This window comes from Haematobia irritans, chromosome 5, assembly GCF_050003625.1.
Source record: "Haematobia irritans isolate KBUSLIRL chromosome 5, ASM5000362v1, whole genome shotgun sequence".
Classification (NCBI taxonomy): Eukaryota; Metazoa; Arthropoda; class Insecta; order Diptera; family Muscidae; genus Haematobia; species Haematobia irritans.
Window position 1 is genome coordinate 9,274,257 of NC_134401.1, and position 19,484 is coordinate 9,293,740.

Sequence of the window (19,484 nt, forward strand, 5' to 3'; positions counted from 1 at the left end):
ACTCGGCTATAAAAAGGAGGTCCTTTATAGAAATAAAATTTTGGCAAAATTTTCTATAGAAATAAAAGTTTGCAAAAATTTTCTATAGAAATAAAATTTTGACAAAATTTTCTATAGAAATAAAATTTTGACAAAATTTTCTATCGAAATAAAATATTGACAAAATTTTCTATAGAAATAAAATTTTGAGAAAAATTTCTATAGAAATAAAATTTTGAGAAAAATTTCTATAGAAATAAATTTCTGACAATATTTTCTAAAGAAATAAAATTTTGACAAAATTTTCTATAGAAATAAAATTTTGACAAAATTTTCTATAGAAATAAAATTTTGACAAAATTTTCTATAGAAATAAAATTTTGACAAAATTTACCATAGAAATAAAATTTTGACAAAAATTTCCATAGAAATAAAATTTTGAGAAAATTTTCCATAGAAATAAAATTTTGACAAAATTTTCTATAGAAAGAAAATTTTGCCAAAATTTTCTATAGAAATAAAATTTTGACAAAATTTTCTATAGAAATAAAATTTTGACAAAATTTTCTATAGAAATAAAATTTTGACAATATTTTCTATAGAAATAAAATTTTGACAAAATTTTCTATAGAAATAAAATTTTTACAAAAAATTTCTATAGAAATAAAATTTTGACAAAATTTTCTATAGAAATAAAATTTTTGACAAAATTTTCTATAGAAATAAAATTTTGACCAAATTTTCTATAGAAATAAAATTCTGACAATATTTTCTAAAGAAATAAAATTTTGACAAAATTTTCTATAGAAATAAAATTTTGACAAAATTTCCTATACAAATAAAATTTTAACAAAATTTTCTATAGAAATAAAATTTTGACAAAATTTTCTATAGAAATAAAATTTTGACAAAATTTTCTATAGAAATAAAATTTTGACAAAATTTTCTATAGAAATGAAATTTTGACAAAATTTTCTATAGAAATAAAATTTTGACAAAATTTTCTATAGAAATAAAATTTTGACAAAATTTTCTATAGAAAAAAATTTTTGACAAAATTTTCTATAGAAATAAAATTTTGGCAAAATTTTCTATAGAAATAAAATTTTGAGAAATTTTGACAAAATTTTCTATAGAAATAAAATTTTGACAAAATTTTCCATAGAAATAAAATTTTGACAAAATATTCTATAGAAATAAAATTTTGATAAAAATATTTTATAAAAATAAAATTTTGACAAAATATTCTATAGAAATAAAATTTTGACAAAATTTTCTATATAAATGAAATTTTCACAAAATTTTCTATAGAAATAAAATTTTAACAAAATTTTCTATAGAAATAAAATTTTAACAAAATTTTCTATAGAAATAAAATTTTAACAAAAATTTTCTATATTATAGATATTTTGATAAAAATTTTTTATAAAAATAAAATTTTGACAAAATATTCTATAGAAATAAAATTTTGACAAAATTTTCTATAGAAATAAAATTTTGACAAAATTTTCTATAGAAATAAAATTTTAATAAAATATTCTTTTTGGAAATACAATTTTGACAAAATTTTCTATAGAAATAAAATTTTGACAAAATTTTCTATAGAAATAAAATTTTGACAAAATTTTCTATAGAAATAAAATTTAGACAAAATATTCTATAGAAATAAAATTTTGACAAAATTTTCTATCGAAATAAAATTCAGACAAAATTTGCTATAGAAATAAAATTTTGACAAAATTTTCTATGGAAATAAAATTTTGCCAAATTTTCTATAGAAATAAAATTTTGACAAAGTTTTCTATAGAAATAAAATTTTGACAAAATTTTCTATAGAAATAAAATGTTGTTCCCTATGGTATAGTTGCTTTGAAAAGATGGAATACGAAAACAGGTCATGTCATCAGCATACATAAGAATACTGGAGGATTCAAAAATTGAAATGCATACAACTTTTGCACCAAGTTACCTCCAAGATTACTTGGTAATGAGAATTGGATTGAGGATTGGAATTCCCGTCTTACAAGCAGAGGAAGTAAGTCCATATCCAAAGTCAGCCACCTTAGCTAACTTAAGGAATTTAAGCGCCTATCTTTATGCCTTATCCTACTTCACTTTCCATTACCACTATTGGAATTGAGATTTGAAATGAAACCAACTGTAACATTTGATACTGGGATATCAGACGAAGATGATGGTGATTGTGATGATATTTCTAATCACAAACTGTTACAATCTTAAAGAGTTTCCTGAACCCACGTAACTAACAAATGCATAAAATTCTCACAATCGCTGTGATAATTCCCATAGTTAAAGTCGAACAATGGATCATTTTCATTACGTGAAATGCGCATAATCGCGCACAAGATAAGACTTAATTTACCGTAAGCCTGAAGGGCATACACATCAAGCTTACAGCTTTGAAAGATAGTGGACGACAATGTAAGTGAAATGGAATAAGTGAAGAAAGAATTTTCTTTGCAGAATGCTGAAGATACAGTGAGGCTTCACAAAATGATCTCAGAAAGATCAAAGTAAAGAATAATTAACAAAAACATTGAAAGAAGATAAAGTTCCAAACTAGGATATTTGTTACAACTTCGACATGAATATTAATTTCACGAAGAGGAAACTTGCTAACTGCAAAAACTTCAATGTTCCTCTTTAAGGATAAGCACTTATATGTATATGTTTCGCCTTCAAGTATTTTTGGTTACTCCTACAATATATCCTATATTAGGTTGAATTGCTAAGATTGCAATATATCCTAGATTAGGTTGGATATGCTGAATATAAATTATGTCACCTTTTGGTTATTTATCAACCATATTCGGCACCATAGTCCACGCATATGCGTTAGAAATTAGGGAGACCAATACAATTAAAATTCAAGGAATTAAAATAAATTCCTCTTGGATGACAAAGGAAACCTTTCTAACACTAAAAGTCCTCTCACCAAAACTAAAACTGCTGATCATCATCTTATGAAAATAATTTCCAAAATATTTTTATCCTCTAACTTTCATTTTAAGTCTAATGGCTGCTAACGTTTTCCGCTGCTCTCACAAACAATTTCTTGGGTCATGGGAAAATGCATAGTGAATTTCCCACATTTGGCAGTGGAGCAAAGAAATGTTGGCAAAATTTTTGTTTGACAATTGCAAATCGCCATTATCCACAAATGCTATCCTCCAAATTCTACTGAGCTCCTAATGCTCCGTTACACATGGTTTCGCTTGAGCGGGAATGAAAAGCACCTTCGTGATGATCATCCATGTCAAATGAATAAACAAAACTATATTGAAGAGGTGTTAGAAAAAAAAAGCTGAACAAATAAATTTAACGGCATTTACGTGTAGCCTAGTTGTGGGTGATTAGTTTGCCATGAACTTGGCGGTGCAAAATTCTCACATGATGCACTCAAGCGACAAATTTAGAAACAAATACAAAACAGTTGATGAACTATGTTGATCTTTACACAAAAATCTGTTCTCCTGGTACTATGATACACATGGTTTCACTTCATTTGTCAGCATCCATGACGTTTCATTGAGATGATCACGCAAATATTGATCAAACTCATACACAAATTGCCAAGTGGGTCATGGCCTAGGACAATTGGTTGGATATATGGAAGAGGTTAAAAATTGACACATATTCTAATCTCTCATATCATATTGACAAAGAGACCAGTTATTCTCAATAAAATTTGTCTTTGAAATATAATTTATAACCAAGAAGACTTTAGGGTTTATCTCCAAATCAGTGCGTAGGGATTCCAAAGCAGAAAGCCTGCTTTGACAAATTGAAATCTTGAAATCGACTGTTCATGAGTTTTATATTCCAATAAAAGACTTTTAATGATTTTTATAATAGACTCAAATCAAGTGAAAATTGGAAGAAGTGGAAAGAAAACGATGGCATCGAATTATAATCCCTACCAACGAAAATTGAAGAAATCGCAAATTCGTCATTTTAAAATTGGAAGAAGAGGAAAGAAGAAGTTGACTTTCAATTATAATCCCTCCAGGTATTTAATGCTACATTTCGGGTATCTTGGGGAAAGTCCTACGATCCTAATTTATGGGTATTAGATTGAATAAAAGTTTGAGATTTGAGTATTCGGTTTGTTTGAGAAATCTAAGTCTTCCTTGGGAGCCACCGTGGTGCAATGGTTAGCATGCCCGCCTTGCATACACAAGGTCGTGGGTTCGATTCCTGCTTCGACCGAACACCAAAAAGTTTTTCAGCGGTGAATTATCCCACCTCAGTAATGCTGGTGTTAGCAACGTCGTATCTCTACATTTTCTTGTGAATTAATCCAAAATTAAGAAAATATCGAATGGCCAACTTCAGGGAAATTGAAAAGCGGTAACATTTTCCAAGACTTTAAGAATTCTAAAATTCGTTTTTTAAAATTGGAAGAAGTAGAATGAAAAGGTTGAAAAGGTTATAATCCCTCTAGGTATTTAATGAGACATTTCAGCTATCCTGGTGAATATTCTGCAATTCTATCCTATTGTCCGACTGAATAGATAAATAGCATTCCAGTTTAAGGTTTGTGGGGAACTCTAGGGGTATGGTCATACTAGGCAAATATTTGATCAAGAGCATTGTGGATATATCTGGATATTGTTTTTGGAAAACACCCCTATCGTGATGTTATATATCCTCTATCAGTTAAAAATATTTGCTAATTTGACTGTGGTGACGATTTCGTTTCTGATTTCTGTCAAATGTTTGCCCAGTGTGACCGTACCGTAAGTCTTCAGTTTGATCGTAACCTTCTGTTTTTTATAGGAATTCCATACCGTACCTCAAATTTGTCTCTAGTTTCTTGTTCCGTTATTGACCAGGATTTGTGCTGTACTTCGTCAATGGAAATATGATCTTGGTGTCTGTACCCAGTCCCTTCTATTGATGTAAAAAGTATTTCCCTCAGATAACTGTTCTGGCGATGCACAGAGAGGTGATGATAACTTTAATAGAAATCACAACAGGACACAATACTTTGAGAAAATACATGACAAAGATTGGTTTGACGAATGATGATATTTGTTGATGGTCTCTGGAACCTAAAGCTATGAAAGATTCCTACCATTTGCTGTGTCAGTGTTCAGCATTATCTTTTACGAGAAACAAGGCACTGGGTTCTTATTTCTTTTAGACTAATACCGATCAGCAAAACTGCAGTCTGAGGAGTATACTCACGTTCATCAAGACCTCTTGGTAGAGGTCATAGGCAAACCAGAGGGACTTTACACAAATATTATGGGATTGACCCGGACAGAATGGAACAGTAACGAAGCTGAAGAGAAAAACAATTTGAGGAACCGCAATGGACCAATATTGTCTAAGTGGACACTAAATTCGTTTCCAAGATTTGGTGTCATCCTCCTTAACCAAACCAAACCATCTGTTCTGTGAACCCAAACTGGGATTTAAGACCTTTTTTCTGGGGTCAGGATTATTACACTCAGCGATCATAGCTTACACCTTGTTTATTATTCTTTAAATGCTCGTCATTAGACATATTTCTGTTCATTCTCTCTCATCATCTGTCATGGGAAATTCGATTCTAATCTGCAAAGTCCTAGATTAAGCGGTCCTCCTGGTCCAACTTATGCCAAGATAACAAGTACTTTGAAGCCATTCTTCGATTCCATTTCCTCTCCACTGATGCCCACCTGACTATCGACTAATATTTTTCGACCAGGATTGTGCTGTGCTCCAGCAATGGAAATATGATCTTGGTGTATGTGTCCAGTTCCATCATATTCCCCTGTTTCTATCCATTGATGTAAAAAGTATTTCCCATAGGAATCTATTCTGAGATCCCACACTTCCAAGACCTCGTTTCTGGTATCAGGAAGTCACACTCAGCGGTCATAGTCCGCTTGGGCTCGTCATTTAGCGTATTTCTGTCCATTCTCCCATTGTCTTTTTGTCGCCATAGCAGATTCTTCTCTGATCTGTATCACCATAGGTCTAACATCAAATATAGCTTCCAAAGTCCTAGGTTTAGAGCTCATACTGGTTCAACTTATGTCAAAATAACAAGCCGTTTCGACCCATTCTTCTGTTGCACTTCCTCTCCAGCGATGTCCACCGGACCACCGACACATATTGGGAGATAGGCCTAATTATGCTTTTGGTATATTCAAAACTTATTTCGAGCCTTCCGCTATTCAGTATAGTGTTCAATATCTGTGTAATATTTTCAGTTCTCTCTTTGACGTGGTTCTTATATCTAAGGTTACACATTAATACTTCATCTGGTATGATCTTGATCAAAAAACTAGGTTCTATATATTGGACTTCCATCCCTATGTCTTCTCAAGTTTTATGCCAGCCCTTGGACTCGCTCTGTCTTCCAGCAGTGTAGCAGGAATATTTAAAATATCGTTGGCGCAACAGACTTCACATTAATTCACGTGTCACACGGCTCTACCCATTTGTAGAAATTTTTAGAAACTTCGTTATATCTTCACCAAAACTCTTCATTTCCTGATACCTTGACTGTCTTGAAGATGCAGTTCCAGATTTCACTTTATACCTGATCTGATCGTATCATTGTTCCAGCCTTCCAAGTTGTTCCATGTAACTTATTTCGTTGGCGATTATTCCTGCTACTATCGATCTCTTAATTGCTTATATTTCCTATTTCCTACTTGATTTGCCATGAAACTCCGTTATAGCTCCACCTAACTCTTCCTTTCCTGGTGCCTTGGCTGTGTCGAAGATTGCTACAGTTCCAGTTTATGTTTTTTTTTTCACTTTATTCCTGATCTGATCGTATCATTGCTTCAGTCTTCCAATTTGAACACCACTTTAAGGTTTGATATGAAACTCTGTTATAACTTCACCTATATCTTCCTATCCTGGTACCTCGTCTATCACGAAGATTGCAGCAGTTCCAGTTTTTTCGCTTTAGTCCGGTTCTGATTGTAGCAGGAACAATGTGCTGACATTCGATATAAGTTGACAAGAACAATTTGGAAGGCTGGAACAATGAGTCTTCCTAATTGATCCTGTTAATTTATTTCGTCTGTCAGCACATTGTTCCTGCTACTATCGGTCTCTTAATTGCTTATATTTCCTGTTTCCCGTTTTCGTCTCAAGATACTGACTTCTGATCACTTCGCTTGTTCCTGTCACGTTCTATGGCCCTGTCAATGTACTCCAGTTTTTTCTCATTTTGTCTTGTTTCGGGTTTTAATGGACTCAAACTGTTTCGTACACCACAGAAGTTGATTTTATTTTGATCCTTTGAAGTAATTTTTTATATCCTTGATTATTTTATTTACAGGAACTATTACTCATCCAGAATCGCGAAAACTTACTACCTAATCTAAGCCCTCATGATGCATCGCAAATTCGTTATCCACATTTCCACATTGGATAATATTTTTTTACCCATGGATAAACTATAGTTGATACTGAGAAAAAGACAAAGAAACAAGTGTAGACAATCAAGTAAAGAAACTTCCTCTCAAAATATGAACGCCTAAGAAGATCGTCATATATGGATAAACTACAAGAGATATTTTTCCCACAAGAAAATTGTTATGATAATATTGCACCCTTCCATCATTTTAATGAGAAAATTTAATATAAAAAAAAACTAATTCACTTATATCAGCTTCTTATACAGATCTTCCATAATGGATCATCTCAACTCCACTTCAAGGCAACTGACTTTACAGATGATGATCATCACTGTGAGAAAATAACCACTGAAGTGTAGCCAAGTGTAAAATCCTATACTAGGCTTTCAGTTCATGTAGTTAGCATGATTTTTATTTCTAAAGTCAAGAGGTTTACACGATTTCATCACCTAGATCACCATTACTGCTATATTAATAAAGCCTGAAGGTATTAGATGGGAAGTTTTGTGATCAAATTCCATAACACTAAATTAAGAAGTTAATTGAACCAATTAAAAATTTAAATAATTCAATTTATTTTTCATTTAATATTTTAAATAATTTAAAAAAATTAAATAAAATAATAATTGAATCAATCAAAGTTTTAATTGAAAAAAGATAATTTTTATTGCTATCGGTGATTGATGTTTTCGTTTCCTTGCTTGAAGCAATACCAATTTAATGGATCAATTTAATTCGTCATTGAAGGCAAAAATTTTTCTTTTCCCTGCAAATTCATCTCCAATGATTCAACAGCCTATTCAATATCTATCACTGTGAGAAAATAATCCCTGAAGTGTAGCCAAGTGCAACATCATCTACTAGGAATTCAGTTTTTAATGTTAGCAACATTTTCCATCTAATTTAAAACTTTTTACATTATATGACCCAGATCAACTTGACGGTATATTAACATCGCTTGAGTGCATTAGGTGGGAATTTCCATGATCATATTCCCATAACCATTCTTATATAATAGACAAACATTCGCCAAAGTTTCATCAAATAGCGTTGAACCTTTAACATGCCAAAGCAATCATTAGATGGAAGGTAACTGTAGGCAATACCAGAGGTTCGTAAAGGGGCTCTTTGTTGCTAGAGACATAGTAGACTATCAAATCAGTTGTCATACCAAAAATTGACAAGATTTTTCATATCAATGGATCTACTTCAAAGATAAAGGATCTTGCGAATCCTATCTAAGAAGTGTCACACATATCCTGATATAATCCTAGCTGAACAATATGTACGATCACGAATAAGGCGCAGAAGAAATACGATTTCCTTGTCCAAGACCACATAAGCAGAATGTCAAAACATTCCAACTGTTCCCTGGAGACAGTTAGGTAATATGTTCGCTTGTTAAATGACCATATTTTCACCCTCGGTCGATCTTTCAATTTAATAACCTCTGAGATCTTGATCCATATCTCATCAGAAGAAAACCAATTACGACGTCTTCAGAGATGACACCCATTAATACTTCAGAGAGCTACCGTCCCCTCTCGTGTTCAAGCTACGGAGAACAAGTTATGAGCTATTATCTGCGCATCAGCTACTCACTGCATAACCTCCGTCGAATTAGAAGCAGAGGGACTAATACAAGACGATTATGATGATGGTTAGGTTATGTGTAGTGTTAGTCCGATATTTCAGGCTCGCTAAGACTATTCAGTCCACTGTTGTGATACCACAGTGGGGAACTTGCCTGTATGTTTAGCTCAATGGCAAGGGACATCCTTTTGAAGTCGAATTCGAACGGCGTTCCACATGCGGTGACCCTTTGTATGCAAGACGGCCATGCAAACGATTGCATCTCGGTGGTGAGTCGTCGTAACTGAATCCAGAGAGTATGGAGACATTGCTAGACAAGCTGAAGCAATGAACAGGACCCGAGTAAGAACTCGCGTAGAGTTGCGCTAAGCAACCTGAGAGATCGATGATGAGAACCATCGATCCGTAGTCTTGGAGCCAAGGGGTATTCTTTTCATAGTTACACTCAGAAAAGTCAACAGCATTACTGAATTGGGGTAATTGGTATTGAAGCCAGGATCTTTTGTATCCTAGGCTGGCATATTCATCATTGCATTACGGTGGATTTCGAGTCTATGCCTAACTCGTACTACCCGTCTGGTAAGATCGTAAACACTACAATTCTCTCTGCAGGATTGTACTGGAATAGGATATCTGTGTCTGCATCCTCCTGCCTCGTACCTTTCATACATCTTCGATCCCTCGCTCTAGCACTCATTTTCCTCTGGTATTTGTTCTGAGGTCCCATTCTCACAGGACCATCTTATTGGCTTCATAATGTCACTATCTGCAGAATTTCTCACTCGTGAATATTTTCAAAGATTGCCGAAGGTCAATGAGAATGCAAATGGATGATCAACGAATACTCGGAATACAGCAGAATTCGCATCATCCGAGTTCCGGGACATGCCGGAATAAGAGGAAACGTAAAGCAAATGAACTAACGATAAGAGCTAGGCCACATTAGGAAGTGAACTTAGAGAACGCAAAGCCCATTGGTAATAGACAACACAGGTCGAATTGAGCAAAGGAGTCACATAAATCGATGTGGACCAATGCGGAAGGGTGACGAAAATACTATGGAGTGAACCAGATAAAAAATACTGAAGAACTACTCAAGGAGACCTTGGAATACAATCTTCGTCAGTACATTTACCTGATAAAGAGTTAGCCATATCGGTGAAGAGGTGATTCGTGCCATGAATAGTAGGGCGATGGTCAGGAGAACCGTGGGAATCCCAGCCATTATTCCTACGTCCCTCCTGACACCTAGAATTGATAGTACATCTTTGACTGTCCATGAGAGCATATCAGGCGTGTTTTGAGTATAATGAGAACTTGGAACACTACTTTTGTCAGTGCCCTGCTTTTACTAGACAAAGAGTTAACCATACCGGTGAAGAGGTGATTCGCGTCAAGGAGAGTAGGACGACAGTCAGGAGGCCGTGGGAATAATGACCGGGCACCTAGAATTAAGAGCGAATAGAAGCAGTAGAGGAGTCTGCATGTAGGGCGTGTTTTGAGAATTATGAGATCTTGGAACACTACCTTTGTCACTGCCTTGCCTTTACTAGGCAAAGTGTTAACCACATCGGTGAAGAGATGATTTGGGTCAAAAAAAAATATGGCGACAGTTAGGAAGTCCGTGGGAATAATGACCGGACACCTAAAATTGAGCACGTCTGTGCTGAATAGGAGCAGAAAAGGATGGAACATGTAGGGCGCGCTTTGAGGATAATGAGACCTTAGAACACTGTCACTATTCTGCCTTTACTAGATAAAGAGTTAACCATATCGGCGAAGAGGTGATTTGGTACCTGGCCCATCTGGGAAAGAGAGATTGGAAACAATTTAGGCAATTCGTTGGAGACATAGAGTTCCGGGAATAAATGAAGGGTACGACGAAGAGAAGAAGTGATTGCGCATAATACTGGATTAGATGTATGTCAGCCGACATAAGGCAGGGCAAACTGAATCCTCTCTTCAACATAACCTAACCTAGCATTCTGCATACGTTGGCAGCACCTATAGCAATCGCTAGTTCGCCTTCATTCAACAATTTATTTAAGTTAATTTTTTTGTTTTTGCATACTATCTGATTATTATCCTTTTTCTATCTTTTATTTATACATTGATGATTCTAGTGAAGTCAACTAGATGTTTAAAGCATTTGTATTTTTAATATAAAATTGCTGGATTTCTAATTTTGTCAAAGTAGTCTATAAAAGCTGTTCTCCTAATCCATGGTTCCGCTGTTTTGAATTTGTTATTATTTATATATATATGAACACCAGTGAATACAGCTGCAGTCCATTACATGATAGCTGATATTTTAATAACAAAAATAGTTCTCTGACATGCAATGAACTCCATGGCATGCGTGAGTTATGTATATTTGACACAATTGGAATAATTGTTTTCCTAGAAACTGGGGTGAAATGTCCTTCATATTGCAATGTTGAATAAATACAAGACAAAACACTTTTTGTTAAATAATTTAAAGGACATTAGTTCGTGTCACTTTCCAAACCTTGTTATTCTTCCTGCCTTTATTTGTTGCATTTGTTCTCTCACTCAGGTGTAATAGTGAATTCACTCCGTTAAGTTTTCTTGTATTTTTTTTTTTAATTAAATTTTTCTATGAATATTTCTGCTCACCTAATACACAGTTACGCTGAATGAACTTCAGTTTATTCCATTTCAATCTAATTTGACTTTGTTTGATATTTGTGTTCAATATTATTTTTAGTTTTTTTGCTGAAACAGCTGACTACACACGAATGAGCAGGTCATAGTCTAATGCTTCTCTCTTCAATAGTGAATTGTTTTCGCATGCCTTTGTAAAGGGTGATAATTGTTAATGCATAAATTGCTAAACGAGGTAGGATTTAAAGTTGTGGTTGGACGGGGAAGTAATGCTGGGAAATTTATAGGGGGCGCAAACTAGCAATGCGGTATTGACAACAGATGACATAGTTTGGGATATACGCATCAGACAATAGCGAAACTATATTTATGTCATTATCTCAATCTATGGATTTCACTTTCAGCAGTGTAGAAACAATATAGTTTTTTGGCTCTCATAATTTCGTGCCCATTTCCGGAAAGATTTTGATATACTTCTTTAATTTGGAGAAAAGTGCAGCTGAATCGCATCGATTACTCTCTAAAACTTATCCGTTGTTGTTGTAGTTGTAACACTTTTTAATGTAGTTTCATCCATTTTGTTCTATGGTTATGTAGTTCAACTAGTAGCCAGATCAAGGAACTCTGCGACAAGGATGAGGTGTGTCCAAAGTGATCTGGTGGTGAGACGGGTGGCCCATGATTACAGATGGGACACACGTCAGCTACGCTGCTATCAATCATTGATAAGTAGGAATTGAGGCGGCTGCACTTGCCTGACCTTAATTGGGCCAAAACTACCCTGGTGGGAGGTCTCTCCTCCGGTGCTATGGGCGGTGGTCGGACTCAGACTAACCTTGTAGCTTCTCACGGCTTCAGCTACAGTATCCTCATGAATCCTGTTCAGACCTGTCTGGTATGCTGCCTGATCCAGAGGTTCTCTTTTAAAACGCTGGATTTCGCGCTCTAGAAGGTGAAGATCAACCCTTACATTTCTGCGTAGAGGTTGTGTATCCACAAGATGGTGATTTGAATAACTGCTTCGATAGCAACCAAATCGGTACTGCTTTGACAATACGTAATTGTATCGACGCACTGGGATGATCTTGGCCTCCGCATAAAGGTGATCCAGGGGTGTACTGCAGAGACATCCTGTTGCAGTTCTTAAGGCAGCGTTCTGACAGGTCTGTATGTTATTATATTGCGTGTTGCTCGTTTGAGGTGTCCACACTGACGCTGCATAGTTTACCACTGACCGGTCAATTGCCTTATAAAGGATGATTTGTTAAGAGCTTGATAACTTTTTTTTAAAAAAAAACGCATAAAATTTGCAAAATCTCATCGGTTCTTTATTTGAAACGTTAGATTGGTCCATGACATTTACTTTTTGAAGATAATTTCATTTAAATGTTGACCGCGGCTGCGTCTTAGGTGGTCCATTCGGAAAGTCCAATTTTGGGCAACTTTTTCGAGCATTTCGGCCGGAATAGCCCGAATTTCTTCGGAAATGTTGTCTTCCAAAGCTGGAATAGTTGCTGGCTTATTTCTGTAGACTTTAGACTTGACGTAGCCCCACAAAAAATAGTCTAAAGGCGTCAAATCGCATGATCTTGGTGGCCAACTTACCGGTCCATTTCTTGAGATGAATTGTTCTCCGAAGTTTTCCCTCAAAATGGCCATAGAATCGCGAGCTGTGTGGCATGTAGCGCCATCTTGTTGAAACCACATGTCAACCAAGTTCAGTTCTTCCATTTTTGGCAACAAAAAGTTTGTTAGCATCGAACGATAGCGATCGCCATTCACCGTAACGTTGCGTCCAACAGCATCTTTGAAAAAATACGGTCCAATGATTCCACCAGCGTACAAACCACACCAAACAGTGCATTTTTCGGGATGCATGGGCAGTTCTTGAACGGCTTCTGGTTGCTCTTCACTCCAAATGCGGCAATTTTGCTTATTTACGTAGCCATTCAACCAGAAATGAGCCTCATCGCTGAACAAAATTTGTCGATAAAAAAGCGGATTTTCTGCCAACTTTTCTAGGGCCCATTCACTGAAAATTCGACGTTGTGGCAGATCGTAAGTCTATTCATGATGAAATGTCAAAGCATACTGATCATCTTTCTCTTTGACACCATGTCTGAAATCCCACGTGATCTGTCAAATACTAATGCATGAAAATCCTAACCTCAAAAGAATCACCCTTTATGTAGTCAACAAGGTTTCTTTGTCCGCACCTCAAGTGCTGCCGGCAAGCGACTTGAGGACCTTGTTTCTATCGCGGAGCTTATCACAAATTGCAGTGGCATTGGCGGACGACTTAAAGAGGCTGTCGAATGTGGCACCGAGAATCTTGGGGTAATTTGTGGTCGGAATTATTTCGCCGTCGACTCTGACATTCAACTGCCTGCGTACTTCCGCCGTCCATATAGTGAATAGTGTGGCTGAGGATTTGATGGAAGATATCCTCAAATTTCTTGCAGTGAAATAACTGGTAAGATCAGCGAGGTAGACGTTCAATCGATCACATATGTCATCAACAACTTATCCGTAGTGTGCTCTTTCGGTTGCAATGTGCGAGAGGTGGTTTGTGCGTTTCAAAAATTGTGATACCTATGAGGAAGCAAAAAACTGTAAGAAGAAGTTTAAAGATGCTAAATTCGAGGCATTACTCGATGAGAACTCATGTCAAACGCAAGTTGAACTTTGCAATACATTGAAAGTTACACGCCTAGCCATTTTTCATCGATTGAAATTAAGAAAGGATTCAAGAGCAAGAAGATTTGGTAAAGCCGAGAGACGACAAAAGGCGTTGGCTTGCGAACTGCTTCTTCGAAGGCAACAAAGGAAAGGTTTTTGACATCGCATCATTACTGGTGATGAAAAATGGATCCCAAGCGAAAAACTCATATCAAAATCATCGACGCCAAAGCCAAACATCCATGAAAAAGAGTCCTTAAAAAAGAGTCTTATACTGTGTATTTGGTGGGAGCAGCTACGTGTGTACTCTGAGTACCTGCAACCAAGTGAAACGATCACACGCACTTTGTATCGATCTCAATTGATGCTTTTGAGCTAAGACTTGCGGCCACAACATTTGAAAAGGCAAGAGGCAGCACACTCGGCCACATATTGCAATCTCCTTAAATATTTATATGGAATACTCACATGGGACGTTCTAACCCACCCGCCGTAAAGCCCTGGCATTGCTCCTTCTGATTACCACTTGTTCCGATCGATGACGCATAATCTGGGTGATCAACATTTTCGTTCTTATGAGGAAACCACAAATTGCATCGATTCGCAGATTGAATCAAAAGGACGAGTCGTTTTTCCGTCGCAAAAGACGAGCCGTTTTTTCCGTATGTTGTCAGAAAGAATGGGAAAAAGTAATGGGTATACGGTTGCCACATTATGTAGAATTCTACCAAAAATAGTTGTTTGATAGAATTCTTGATGTTTCGATAGATTTTGCAAATTATTCCTCTCCAACTACGAGGTACATCACAAATTAGAAATAAAATTTTGACTAAATTTTCTAACAAAAGAAAAATGTTTACAAAATTTTCGATAGTAGTAACATTTTGAGAAAATTTTCCATAGAAGAACAAATTGACAAAATTGTCTATAAAAAAATTACAAAATAGCATTTTTTGTTTGGTGGTGTTTTGGTAAAGTTTTCTTCAAATTTTGGTAGCTTATTTTGGGCTCGAGTGGCAACCTTCAGTGGGTAGCGATGGACATTATACCTTGGTTCATCAGTCTGTTACATTTTTTTCGGAATAAATTCTCAAACAATCCCGTATTTCTTATTTGCACTCCCAATATTAAAAAGATCCTTATCTTTAGCCAAAGTGGTGCATGTGCTCCTTACATGCAAAAGGACAGGACATACTGGGTGGGCAAATGAGCACCTCCACCCCGGGCAATTCGATAATTCCAAAGGAATTTGAGATTCCTGCACGGCACAGTCCATCCGTTTATAGGTTACCTACGGGAAATTGATGCAAATTGACACGAATGGACCTATCACAGGACTAGTACCAGTTCTCCAGTTTATCACATTTTTTTTTTTAATTTTCATATAATTTATTGATTTCTATACTCTCTTGATATTAAAATCTAATTGGATCTACACTTCCAACAATCAGAATTATCTATTGTTCAACATATTCGAAAAACTTGTCCTTTCCGGTGCGATTCGGATGCTTAAAATGAAACAGGTTCCTAAGCGTTTGTCTCAGACTGTCTCATGAGGACCTTTCTATGGGGTAGGTTAGGTTAGGTTAGATGGCAGCCCGATGTATCAGGCTCACTTAGACTATTCAGTCCATTGTGATACCACATTGGTGAACTTCTCTATTATCACTGAGTGCTGCCCGATTCCATGTTAAGCTCAATGACAAGGGACCTTCTTTATATAGCCGAGTCCGAACGGCGTTCCACATTGCAGTGAAACCACTTAGAGAAGCTTTGAAACCCTCAGAAATGTCACCAGCATTACTGAGGTGGGATAATCCGCCGCTGAAAAACTTTTTGGTGTTCAGTCGAAGCAGGAATCGAACCCACGACCTTGTGTATGCAAGGCGGGCATGCTAACCATTGCACCACGGTGGCTATGGGGTAGTCCTACTAAGTTGTTCCAGGACGTGTCCTTTGGAATGAGTTCAAGTCCTGTCCTATCGTGCAAATTTACCCCGCAAATGACAATTCCATGTTAAAGTGGCCGGTCCCTTCCATACTGGGACTGGTCCAAACACACCAGGTACCTGTACCGATCCTGCGGTTGATCCATTTCCCGTAGGTTTGTTATCTGTCCAGTTTACATATGTGTATGAACGTGTGCGAACATAGGCATTATCCTTATCCTTAGCTTTAGCCTTACGGCACGGTCATACTGGGCAAATATTTAACAGAAATCAAAAAAGAATTCGTCGCCACAGTCAAACCAGCAAACATATTCAGTTCATATTGGATACATTACATCAAGATAAGAACATCCTTCGAAAACGGTATCCAAATGTTTTCAAAGTGCTCTTAGAAAAAAATTTGGACACTCATTTTGGGCAAATATTTGTCTAGTGTGACCATACCCTTAGGCTTATGGAGTGACCTCTTTGAAAAGTGTATAAACACATGACCGCACCTCTCAAACGTTCTATAGAAGCTACCATACAATAGATCGTTTTTATTCATACATTTGCGTTCGTATGCAAATACTGCTGCTAACTAATGGGCTCCTGATACATGGTTCCGCTACATAAACAAAGAATAGATGCATTAATTATTTTTGGATGCTGAATACAAGATCACAAAAAAATATCATTCATCAGTGTATCCACAATATGGGCATAAATGTGTGTACATAAATTAATGTGCCGTAGGGCAAATGCCTTTTTTATACCCACCACCATAGAATGGTGATGGGGGTATAATAAGTTTGTCATTCCGTTTGTAACACATCGAAATATCGATTTCCGACTATATAAAGTATATATATTCTTGATCAGGGAGAAATTCTAAGACGATATAACGATGTCCGTCTGTCCGTCTGTCTGTCTGTCTGTCTGTCTGTCTGTCTGTCTGTTGTAATCACGCTACAGTCTTCAATAATGAAGCAATCGTGCTGAAATTTTGCACAAACTCGTCTTTTGTCTGCAGGCAGGTCAAGTTCGAAGATGGGCTACATCGGTCCAGGTTTTGATATAGTCCCCATATAAACCGACCTCCCGATTTGGGGTCTTGGGCTTATAGAAATCGTAGTTTTTATCCAATTTGCCTGAAATTTGAAATCTAGAGGTATTTTATGACCATAAAGAGGTGTGCCAAAAATGGTGAGTATCGGTCCATGTTTTGGTATAGCCCCCATATAGACCGATCTCCCGATTTTACTTCTTGGGCTTATAGAAACCGCAGTTTTTATTCAATTTACTTGAAATTGGAAATTTAGAGGTATTGTAGGACCACAAATACGTCTGCCGAAAATTGTGAGTATCGGTCCATATTTTGGTATAGCCCCCATATAGACCGATCTCCCGATTTTACTTCTTGGGCTTATAGAAACCGCAGTTTTTATTCAATTTACCTGAAATTGGAAATCTAGAGGTATTGTAGGACCACAAATACGTCTGCCGAAAATTGTGAGTATCGGTCCATATTTTGGTATAGCCCCCATATAGACCGATCTCCCGATTTTACTTCTTGGGCTTATAGAAACCGCAGTTTTTATTCAATTTACCTGAAATTGGAAATCTAGAGGTATTGTAGGACCACAAATACGTGTGCCAAAAATTGTGAGTATCGGCCTATGTTTTGGTATGGTCCCCATATAAAACGACCTCCCGATTTGGGGTCTTGGGCTTATAGAAACCGTAGTTTTTATCCAATTTGTCTGAAATTGGAAATCTAGAGGTATTGTAGGACCACAAATATGTGTGCCAAAAATAGTGAGTAGCGGTCCATATTTTGGTATAGCCCCCATATAGACCGATCTCCCGATTTTACTTCTTGGGCTTATAGAAACCGCAGTTTTTATTCAATTTACCTGAAATTGGAAATCTAGAGGTATTGTAGGACCACAAATACGTGTGCCAAAAATTGTGAGTATCGGCCTATGTTTTGGTATGGTCCCCATATAAAACGACCTCCCGATTTGGAGTCTTGGGCTTATAGAAATCGTAGTTTTTATCCAATTTGTCCAAAATTAGAAATCTAGAGGTATTTTAGGACCATAAAGAGGTGTGCCGAAAATGGTGAGTATCGGTCCATATTTTGGTATAGCCCCCATATAGACCGATTTCCCGATTTTACTTCTTGGGCTTCTAGAATACGTAGTTTATATACAATTTGCCTGAAATTGGAAATTTATAGGTATTTTAGGACTATAAAGAGGTGTGCCACAAATGGTGAGTATCGGTCCATGTTTTGGTATAACCCCCATATAGACCGATATCCCGATTTTACTTCTTGGGCTTCTAGAATCTGAAGATTTTATCCAATTTGCCTGAAATTGGAAATCTAGAGGTATTTTCGGGTCATAAAGAAGTGTGCCGAAAACGGTGAGTATCGGTCCATATTTTAGTATAGCCCCCATAAGAAAGATCTCCCGATTAACTCCTTGGGTTTGTAGAAACCGTAGTTTTTATCCGATTTGCCTGAAATTGTAAATATTCTGGTATTTTAGACTCACAAAAACGTGTATCGGATTAAGTTTCTATCGGTCCATTTGGTAATGCCTCCATATAAACCGACTTCACTTCTTGAGGATGTAGAAGGCGCACTGATCATGAAAATTGCTTGAAACTCAATGTAAAATTTCCAGATTTTACTTTTAAAGATTTAAGATTTCAAATCAAGACGTTATTTTATAATTTTCTTGCACACTTATTTTCTTGTTAATGATTCCTCTAAAACTCAAGCAAAAATGGTTCTTATAAATCCAGAATCTGATATAGTCCTCATAACTGAAATCTTTAAATTTATCTTCGGGAAGTATCCCCAAGTCCTCAAGCCCTCCTGAAATTTCAAAGGAAACCCTAATATTTGGTTCATGGTGGTGGGTATTTAAGGTTCGGCCCGGCCGAACTTACTGCTGTATATACTTGTTTATTGTTTATTTAGCTAATAATTGGACCTTTTTATTCTATTAATACCATAACATATTTTTCCCATTGTCATAAATTATCTAGCTTTCAATAGAGCCATAATATTGCGTGGTACCATCATGTGAGCACAACTCACATGCATCGCTTTGTGATGTGATCTACTACACGTGGGTTTATGTCATGACTTTTTTCGTCTTTCCATTGGAATACCCTACAGCGGAGGTGTGTAATAAATATTTTAGCATCTCGCTAGTAGATGCTGATCGCCTAATGAATTGTTATAGATCGTTCCACATCATTTCCAATCACCAACATT